We start from the raw sequence: 10,107 nt of genomic DNA, 5'->3' as shown, positions 1-10,107 counted from the left end.
AAACAGTACTGGAGATGAGGGCTTGGGTGGAGGGAGTTGATTTAGGGAGGTGAACAAACAAATGGGAGATTGCTCAACAAAGGAAATGTCACTGCTGTGGGAAAGTGGGCTCAATCTTCCTGGGGACCCTCAGAGAAACCTAGTAAGATGCTCTTAGAATTGTTGCACCAGAGAGCGAGGCAGCTGGGATATTTATCCAAGACTCCCATTCCCATTGCATGAAGGTTGCCCGAAGGTCATCAGCTCCAACAAGGCCAGTGGAGCATGTTGCCTGGTACCAGAAAAAAGCCCTCAGCCTTCTAGGGAAGAAAGACCAGGTGCTTGAGATGGGAAGTTGTGCACAGGAAGCTCACCAGCAGGTAAACTTAGGTCAGCCAGGGCAATCTGGGTCTGTGTATCAATTCTGCTACCCACCATCGCCCTTATTTGACCAGAGGAGGAAACAGAAGCACAGAGAAGTAAAATAACTTGCTCAAGATCACATAGCTAGAAAGGGGCAGAGTGTTCCAGGATTTTAGAGCTTTTTGCAGCTAGGAGTCCTACTCAGCATCCTAGCTGCAAAATCCACATTCTTAACTAGGATGCTATTTTACCTCTCAGATAAGAATAAAAAATAAGTCCAAGGTTACACAACTATTAATGCAATTCATACATGACACACTTATGTTTGAAACCATGGTTGACTGACCTAAAAGCCTGCACTCTTTGCAGTGCAACACACTATCTCTCAAGTTCCAGAAAATAACTATCATATTTGGTAACCCCCCTTACCCAGAGCAGCTTTCTCTGAAAGCCCATAGGCTCTAGTGAAATTCCCTTTCATAATGGACTATAGCCCACCTTTAGTTTTGTAGCGTAAGCACTCTCACTGTGTTTTTTTTCTGATCCGGGAGCTCTAATATCTGAAACACAACACCATCTACTTACAGTAAACACATAACCCCTCTTTATTATTGACAATCTCTGCTATTGGCTTTCTGTTTGAGTGGTCACCTTAATAAACAAGCAATTACTGGGAAATGAATGGATAAACAATGCATTTCTTTGTGGGACTAATAAATCTTTGGATTCACTTTCTCAACTTTTTCTTCTACTTTATTTTTCCCATTGGCCCGAGTCTACATACAACTATGTAAGGGAAATAATGAATCCTCGATCAATTAAAGAAAGAATCAGAGGCTCTGACTTAACATTCTGCATTGAGCAGGAACTAATTGCCCGATTCCAGATGCTTTTAAAAACATATCTCAATAATCAATAGGTCAGTGACTATGTTTTAGCTGGAAGAAGAGCTTGGGCTGGGTCAGAGGACCCAAGATGCTCTACAATCTGAGTCCCAGTCAGGGAAGCTCCGGGTTCCTCCTGCCTTGTCCTGGGGAGGCTTTGTTTCTTTCATAAATGCTTTCTGAGATGACCACTCCCCCAATCAATGTCTCTTATAGACCCCTGAATACCTGGGACAGAGAAGCATAAGGATGCTTGTGGAGTTAGTAAGAAAGAGACAGAAGAGCAAAGAGACAACCAGGGCTTTTTACACTTGAGCAAAGGCAGAAAACAAAATAATGTGAGCCAAGATGGCGGGTCTTCTCTACCCAAGAGAAAGCAGGAATCAATAACTGATGCTGCTTTCATGAAGCACAATAAAACATTCTCCAGAATGCCTTAGGAGGGCCTCCAGAGTACACACAGAATGACCCATAGCCTCCACTGGCCCATTACTCTCCCCACATCTTCTCACTCTGAAGTCATCCTGCTCTAATGGCATCCTCCTCATTTTCTAAAGAAGTTAATGTGGTTTCACCCTGCCTGAAACTCCATAGGGTATACCTACCAAAGACAAGGAGTCTACATAGACAGAAAGCCTCCGTTCTTCCCCCTCCCAGGGCCCTACAAACTTGGGGTTTAGTCTACCCATTACCAAGACTTCCAGTATCTCCCCAGAGAGTGTACCCAGCACCTGCTTGCCCATAATCTCTGTAGACATGATGAAAAGGAAAACAGGGAGCTTATATTTGAAACTCAGAGAAAAGGAGGGCACCATTTTGTCCTGCTAAACTGCCTGGGAATTAAGAAGAGATGGGATTTCCCTCCAAGGAGTTATATCTGTGGTTCCATGGAGGCTGAGTGGGAGTGACTAAATGCTTTAGTGACTAAATGCTCCCATCTTTTAAAACTCAAATGCTTATTTCCATGCAGGTGTTCTGGGTAATAAAGTCTGAATAAGAAATTGAAATTAAGTTGAGACACAGATGTAGAGAACAAACGTATGGACACCAAGGGGGGAAAACCGCGGTGGGGTGGGGATGGTGGTGTGCTGAATTGGGCGATTGGGATTGACATGTATACACTGATGTGTATAAAATTGATGACTGATTAAAAAAAAATTGATGATTGATGACTGGAGACACTGCGTGAGAAAACTGATTTGTGCCATGGGAACAGGTCTCAAATCAGACATGATATTCTGGGGAGAATATCATATCATATCACAAGGGGAGAGCCCAAGTGAAAATGCAGAAGTGTAACAACACTGATTTCAGTACTCACCACTGCCACCATGTCCCCGAGACCATCCTTATGAGAGAGTCCCCGCCATCAGACAGCAAGTGAAAGGTTTGTTTCTTTATGTCAAGATGTGCTTAAATTCACCACACGTGTTTTCCTCAGAAGTCTTGTCATCTGGAAATGGGTCTGGCTGCACACACTGTTCACACATTTCCTTTCTAACTTTTTGTTCTGGAGCTGACTTTCAGCACTTCTTGGCAGGCTGAAGGCTCTGGCTCCTCCCTTCCAGGGCCAGAGGTTTTGTTACTAATGATGAGAGTTAGCTCATATGTCTCCTCAGCTTTCTTCAAAACATGTTCATTTAATAAACACCTTCCTAATGAAAATTCTGTTTGTTTTGTGAAGCATACCAATGACTCCACTGGAAAATGTCCTCTCTTTAACATGTGTTTAAGAGCTAGGAGACAAGGCACAGCCTCCCCCAGGCTTACCAAAATAAAAGATGGTCTGATTAAGTGAGTCATTGGTTAATTCAAGAATATCTTTTGATTTCAAGCCTACAGATTGGAAAGCGAAAAGATAGAAAAAAAAAAACCAGCAAGTATTTATTGAGGCCTGACATTGTTCATCAATGTACCGGCCATCCTGAGACTACAGAAGTCTAAAACTTTATAATCTAGTTGCAAAAATAAGATGGACGAAGTTAAAATATTACAAACAATACAAAATGGTATCTAATTAAGCATAGAATGGTGCAATGCTGGCTATAAATGCATTGAGTAAGACCAATGAGGACAGGAAAATGCAAAGAACTCAAAGGACAGAAATTTGATTTATCTGGCACATTGGCCAGAGAATATCAAGAAATTAACTTCTATACACAAATATCACAACCCTATGAATGAGGTATCATTATCCCCATTCTTGATAGAATATACACAAAATATCAAGTATGAAAATACTATAATGCAAATTCTACTCATACAGAGGGCATCCCTGTAGCTATTGTCTTAAACCTGTCCTTGACTTACTTAATTTACTTTCAACTTGAAAATAAAGAGGGGACTTCCCTGGTGGCACAGTGGTTATGAATCCACCTGTCAGTGCAGGAGACAGGGCTTCGAGCCCTGGTCTGGGAAGATCCCACAGGCCACGGAGCAACTAAGCCTGTGAGCCACAACTACTGAGCCCCCGTGCCACAACTACTGAAGCCCGCACACCTAGATCCCATGCTCTGCAACAAAGACAAGCCACTGCAATGAGAAGCCTGCGCACTGCAACAAAGACCCAACTCAGCCATAAATAAATAAATATATTTTTTTAATAGCAGTGGTTCTTTTATTTATTTATTTATTTTTGGCTGTGTTGGGTCTTTAGTGCTGCGCACAGGCTTTTCTCTAGTTGTGGCGAGCGAGAACTACTCTTCGTTGTGGTGCGCGGGCTTCTTATTGCAGTGGCTTCTCTTGTTGTGGAGCACGGGCTCTAGGCACACAGGCTTCAGAAGTTGTGGCACACGGGCTCAGTAATTGTGGCTCGCGGGCTCTAGAGCGCAGGCTCAGTGGTTGCGGCGCACGGGCTTAGTTGCTCCACAGCATGTGGGATCTTCCTGGATGAGGGCTCGAACCCGTGTCTCCTGCATTGGCAGGTGGATTCTTAACTACTGCGCCACCAGGGAAGCCCAATAAATTTATTTTTAAAAAAAGAAAGAAAATAAAGAGGCAATAGTAGGAATTCCAACTGAACTATTTTTGACAATAATAGAAGTGATGAAAGCCATGATTGTAAAAAGTTTGTACAGAATTGTTTAGGAAACTCTGAACAATTAGGTGAATAACATTTCATTGCATAAATGCTAACTTTTATTTCCAGACCTAGAATCAACACTCTGAAAGGAACCTGATCTGAATGCAGCACATGACTGACCCAGACTTATTCGCTAAGCAGGAAATTTATAGAGAGAAAACGTAAATATTTCATTTAAATTTCATACAAGTAGGAACCAGAACTCTTCAGAAGCCTGGTGTATTATTTTTCAATTAAGCTTGATAATAAATATGAAGACCTAGGGCAATTTCTAAAGGGAAACGTGATCTTTTAGTTGAAAGGACCTGGTAAAGCAATCAGCTTTACAGAGGGAGAAATAGAAATAGAAATGGAAGTACAAATCTGAAGTAACTTCTGGATCACTCAACTGATGACTAATCCTAGAGGCTGAAGGATCCATTTTTTTCCCTTTCGGATGAAGACTAAAGTTCTTCTAGGCTGAAGTACAGAGATCTAAAACTTTTTTTTGTGCTAAAGCAATTGCAAGTTAAAAAATATAGCATTTGTTAACTCTCTTGCCCTCACTTCTAAATCCTCAATTTAACCTAAATTCCTTATTCCATGTTTTCTGCTCTCTTTCTCAACATTAGTTTATGCATTCAACTAATATTTACTGAGTAGCGACTAAGCGTTAGACATTGTGCCAGGGGCAGACAACACTCAGTGGACAGGGTGATGATGGCCAAAGACCCTGTTGTGGTCTGGTTCAGTGACCCACTGGGCACGCAGGTTCTGGCATCCCAAGATAGACTAACTGTGCCAGTTCTTTATTTAACCCATGAGTGGAGAGAGCAGGTGAGGTTCCAGCTGGAGTCTCAGTGGTGTTGAGTGCATATTTCAGATATGTCTGCCATCCAGCAGCCCATACACAGAAAGGATGAGGAGATGCAAGGGAAGAACTCATCTTAAAGGAAAAGAGAGTTGAGTAAATATAGCAAGTATGAATTCTTCTTCACAAGCTTATGTATGCAGGGAGAGTTCCATTATTACATCAAAAGTAAAAATCTTATCAATCTGACTCAGACTTCTGTCCTACATGGGCTGCTGGGAAACGCCAGTGAGTTATAAAGAGGTTCCTGTTTCCCACCCTAAGGGCCATGGGGAAACTCTAGGGTTGTTGAAGAGAGCTGGAAATTCAGGGAGGTTACTCCAGTTATTATAGCTGCATAATGAATGACCCCAAAACTTCATGGCTTAACACAGCCATTTTCTCTCGCTCATGATTCTGTGGTTCAGGTATTTGGGAAGGGCTAAGATGGGCCATTCTTTCTTCTTCTCTCACGTGGCTGCTGTCAAACGTTGACTTGGGCTTTGGGCATCTGAAGACTCCACTGGGCTGGACTTCCAAGATGCCACAGCATGGACTTCCAAGCTGGACTTCCAAGATGCCACAGGCAGTTGTGGCGGGGAGCTCAGCAGGGATGTCCACTGGAACATCTACATGTGTCTTTCCATGTATGGAAATCACAAGGTAGTTGGGCTTTCTACACGAACTTCGCACTGAACAAGGCAACCAGGTAGAAGCTGCACAGCCTATTCTGACCTAACTCTGGATATCAGGCAGCATCACTTCAGCCACATTTTGTTGGTTACAGTAGAGTCATATGGCCAGCCAAGATTCAAGGGGAGAGGAAATCGATCCCACTTTTTGATAGGGCATAGGCAAGGCCACATTGTAGAAGAGTGTGCAAGATAGAAGATATCATTGTGACCATCTTTGGAATATAAAATCTGCCCCTGAGGGTCACATGGCCAGAGTTCTGAAGGCAGGTGGCTCTACACTTGCATGGAAATCACTGTCAAGGCAGGAATCCTGGTGTGTAGAATCTAAAACTCTTTAGGTACACCTGGCACACCTCCTTTCTGAGATTCTCCAACCTCCCTGGGGGCATTGCCAGGGAAAAGAATGCCCCTGGAAACCACAGATCTCTACTGCTCTTCGGGCTTGGGAAATATTTCTCCCTTCTCTCAAGAGGACCCAGCATATTCTCTTCCATGGGTTGAGATTTTTGAAGAACGTAATTCAAAAAGAAACATGCACCCCAATGTTCATTGCAGCACAATTTACAATATCTAGGGCATGGAAGCAACCTAAATGTCCACCGACAGAGGAATGGATAAGGAAGATGTGGTACATATGTACAATGGAATATTACTCAGCCATAAAAAAAGAATGAAATAATTCCATTTGCAGCAACATGGATGGACCTAGAGATTGTCATACTGAGTGAAGTAAGTCAGACAGAGAAAGACAAATATCATATGATGTTGCTTATATGTGGATTCTAAAAAAATGGTATAAATGAACCTATTTACAAAACAGAAATAGAATCACAGATGTAGAAAACAAACTTATGGTTACCAAGGAGGAAAGGGGAGGCTGGAGGGATAAACTGCGAGATTGCGATTGACATATACACACTACTATGTATAAAATAGATAACTAATAAGAACCTACTATATAGCACAGGGAACTCTACTCAATACTTTGTGATGACCTATATGGGAATAGAATCTAAAAAAGAGTGAATATATGTATATTTATAACTGATTCACTGTGCTATACAGCAGAAACTAACACAACATTGTAAATCAACTATACTCCAATAAAAATTAATTTAAAAAATCAGGAAGAAGGTTGTTTTCATGAAACTTGTTTTCCTGCTCTGCAACTCCCTGAGACCTGGGAACACCAAGGTCTGTTTTCTTGAGATTGAGAAGGAAGGGTGGGGAGAATAACAGAAAGAGTATGGTCCAGTACAAGATCCTTAGAGGGGAAGGAGATCAGAAGAACAAAATGGTGTCTGTCACTGAAAGTGGTCCTATGGGGCAGCCCCAATTGGCTCAAGTTGTATTCCAGATCAAGGAGAGATAATGAACTTATTGGACTCTGTGCAATATTTCTTGAACTCTTCTGAAAAATATAAGGTACCACAATATGCTTTATGCCTCAGATGATAAGGTATAAAAAAGAAGGAGGCGCAGCATTTCCACTCCTGTCCAGAGCACTGTGGCTTCCAAACTTGGTGTCCAGAGGCCACAGCCTCACCTGGACATCTCAAGGGCCTGCAGGAGGAAGGAACAGCAGTAGCCCAGCTCAATGGGGAGGTGCTACTGGTGTGTAGTGAGTAGAGGCCAGGGAGGCTGCTAAACATCCTTCAGTGCTCATATCAGCCAACAACAAAGAAATTTTTGACCCAAAATGTAAACAGCAACAAGGTTGGGAAACCGCCAGAAATCAATCCAGATTTAGAGACTTCTCCAAAGTGTTGGGGTAAATGTGTATGCTAGACAAGTCTCTTCAGAGTTTTCTAGAAGGGACATGGGAGACCCTGAGACGTGCTCTTAGTTAGATTCCCAGGCTTCTTGGATCAACAGTGTGTCATGACTCTTGAAATTTTTAGAAAAGTATTTCTTAATTCAACCCCTGCCACACCATCATCTCTCCTCTCTGTCCCTTCCCTATTTGTTATGACACCAGTTTCCTCATTGCCCTCCTTCCTGAAATCCCAATGTCAGGTGTTAGCTGTTGCTTGTCTAAGCTATTTGCTACCTAGTGTACACATGATGCCAAACTCTGCTGGGTATTACTAAAAAAGAGAGGAGCTGAAATACTTTAGGTAGCAGGTACCATCTAACTTCCCTTCCCTCAATTGTTCTTCCTGCCTCAACCAGGGAGCCCATTTCTGTCTTGCTGTCTCCTTGGGCCCACCTCCTCCTCCAGCTCAGCCTTCTTCATATGATACCCTTATGACACAGTCTTATTTTCCTTCAGTACCAAACAACTTTAACACAAGGCAGACTGGTCCAAGTGTGACAATACAGTAACACTCAAAGGACAATGTGAGAGTTGGTGGGAAGAGATGAATGCCACCTGGGGTGCCCTTAGCCTGCTAGGGAATAAGAAATTAAAAACTTCCTGGGAGAGCTGCATTAGCTATTTCATACTATCACAATTTGTTTTAGTAAATTATCCTTCTTAGAATACCAAATAGTCCCCTAATGGCCTGAAAGATTTGAAACACTTCCAAAACATTAAGAGTTTTCTGTACTCAGTCACTGGGAGGTCTGGACTTGAGACCTTAGGTTGGCCAGCAGCCAGAGTGTACCAACTTAGAGCAACTTAGATTTGCAAACTCTGTAGTAACCCAAACATGTTAGCCTCAGAGGTCAAGATGTGGGTTCTGCCAACATCACAAATTTGGATCTCTTGTGCACACTTAGCAAAGGTATTGCACATATATGGGGAATTTTCCCAGATGTACCTTCTTGTTACATATTTTTTGGCTTCCTTTGTTTTTCTAGATCCATCTTCAGTTTATCAAGGTGATGCTATCACCTTCTCTTATCGAGAATTGTAAATGGCTCCCACTTGTAAAGAAGTGATGGAGCAAAGACCCTGTCTGTATAATGTCAGGGCAGTGGGGCAATCTTTCTAAATATTAATCTGTGTTTCAACCCCACTCTGTACCCACCAAATTCTTTCAATTATATCCTGAGGAATAATTTCCTCCCTGTAACTGAACAGATGTGAGTCATCCACTGAGAAAACACAAACAATGGTCAGGAATAACATGAGACAGGAAGAGTCCAGAATTAGTTTTTTACTCACAGAAACGACAAAAACATCAAAGATTTTAAAGGAGACAAGAGGAGTGGTCAGGACATCAATAACAGGGAAGATAGAAATGCAGGAACTTGAATTCTTAAGGGAAATAATCTTCTTGAGTGTAGTAGGGAGCCAAGCAGAAGCATATTCAGCCCTGAATTGACCCTCTCATAGCTGTGCATGCAGGGTCACCAATCTGTCCCCACTGGGGGTCCACATGGAAATGAAGACTGTCTCAGCCTTAAGAAACCCTTCCCCAGGTCCCCCTCCTGTCTTATGAGTACAACTACCAGAATATAGATCATGGGGTCATGGTGACATGAAGAGAAGATTTGCTATCTCACCAAGTCAGCACTATAAGGAAGCAATTTGAAGACTGACCTGAGACCAAGAGGCAACACACATTGTTTTTAATGGAGCAATGCATTTTATTTATTTATTTTTATTGAGTTATAGTTGATGTACAATATTATATGTTACAGGTGTACAATATAGTGATTCACAACTTTTAAAGGTTATACTCCATTTATAGTTATAAAATATTGGTTATATTCTCTGTTTTGTCCTTGTAGCTTATTCTATACATAATAGTATGTACCTCTTACTCCCCCACCCCTATATTGCCCCTCCCCCCTTCCCTCTCCCCACTGGTAACCACCTGTTTGTTCTTTATATCTGTGTCTGCTTCTTTTTTGTCATATTCACTTATTTGTTGTATTTTTCAGATTCCACATATAAGTGATATCATACAGTATTTGTCTTTCTCTGTCTGACTTATTTCATTTAACATAATGTCCTCCAAGACATCCATGTTGCTGCAAGTGGCAAAATTTCATTCTTTTTCATGGCTGAGGAGTATTTCATTTTATATATATGTAAAATGTTACATATATATATCATATCTTCTTTATCTATTCATCTGTTAATAGATACTTATGTTACTTCCATATCTTGGCAAATGTAAATAACTTTTCTATGAACATTGGGGTGCATGTATCTTTACAAATTAGTGGTTTTGTTTTTTTCAGATATATACCCAGGAGTGGAACTGCTGGGTCATGTGGTAGTTCTAGTTTTAGTTTTTTGAGAAACCTCCATACTGTTTCCCACAGTGTCTGAACCAATTTACATTCCCACCAACAGTGTGGTAGGGCTCACTTTTCTCCATA

At 41.7% G+C, this 10,107-nt stretch overlaps 1 pseudogene across 1 annotated transcript in view; it reads left to right on the top strand.

The window, feature by feature from the left end:
- Positions 1-5,089: 5,089 nt before the first annotated feature.
- Positions 5,090-10,107, top strand: part of LOC309633838 (large ribosomal subunit protein eL31 pseudogene) — a 28,135-nt pseudogene continuing 23,117 nt past the window's right edge. Inside the window, exon 1 of the transcript in view lies at positions 5,090-10,107. This exon is cut by the window's right edge and continues 23,117 nt beyond it. The product of the transcript in view is annotated as a large ribosomal subunit protein eL31 pseudogene (transcript).

Source organism: Balaenoptera borealis, assembly GCF_965194805.1.
Source record: "Balaenoptera borealis genome assembly, chromosome: 8".
Taxonomy (NCBI): domain Eukaryota; kingdom Metazoa; phylum Chordata; class Mammalia; order Artiodactyla; family Balaenopteridae; genus Balaenoptera; species Balaenoptera borealis.
This window is presented reverse-complemented; position numbering and strand designations above follow the sequence as displayed.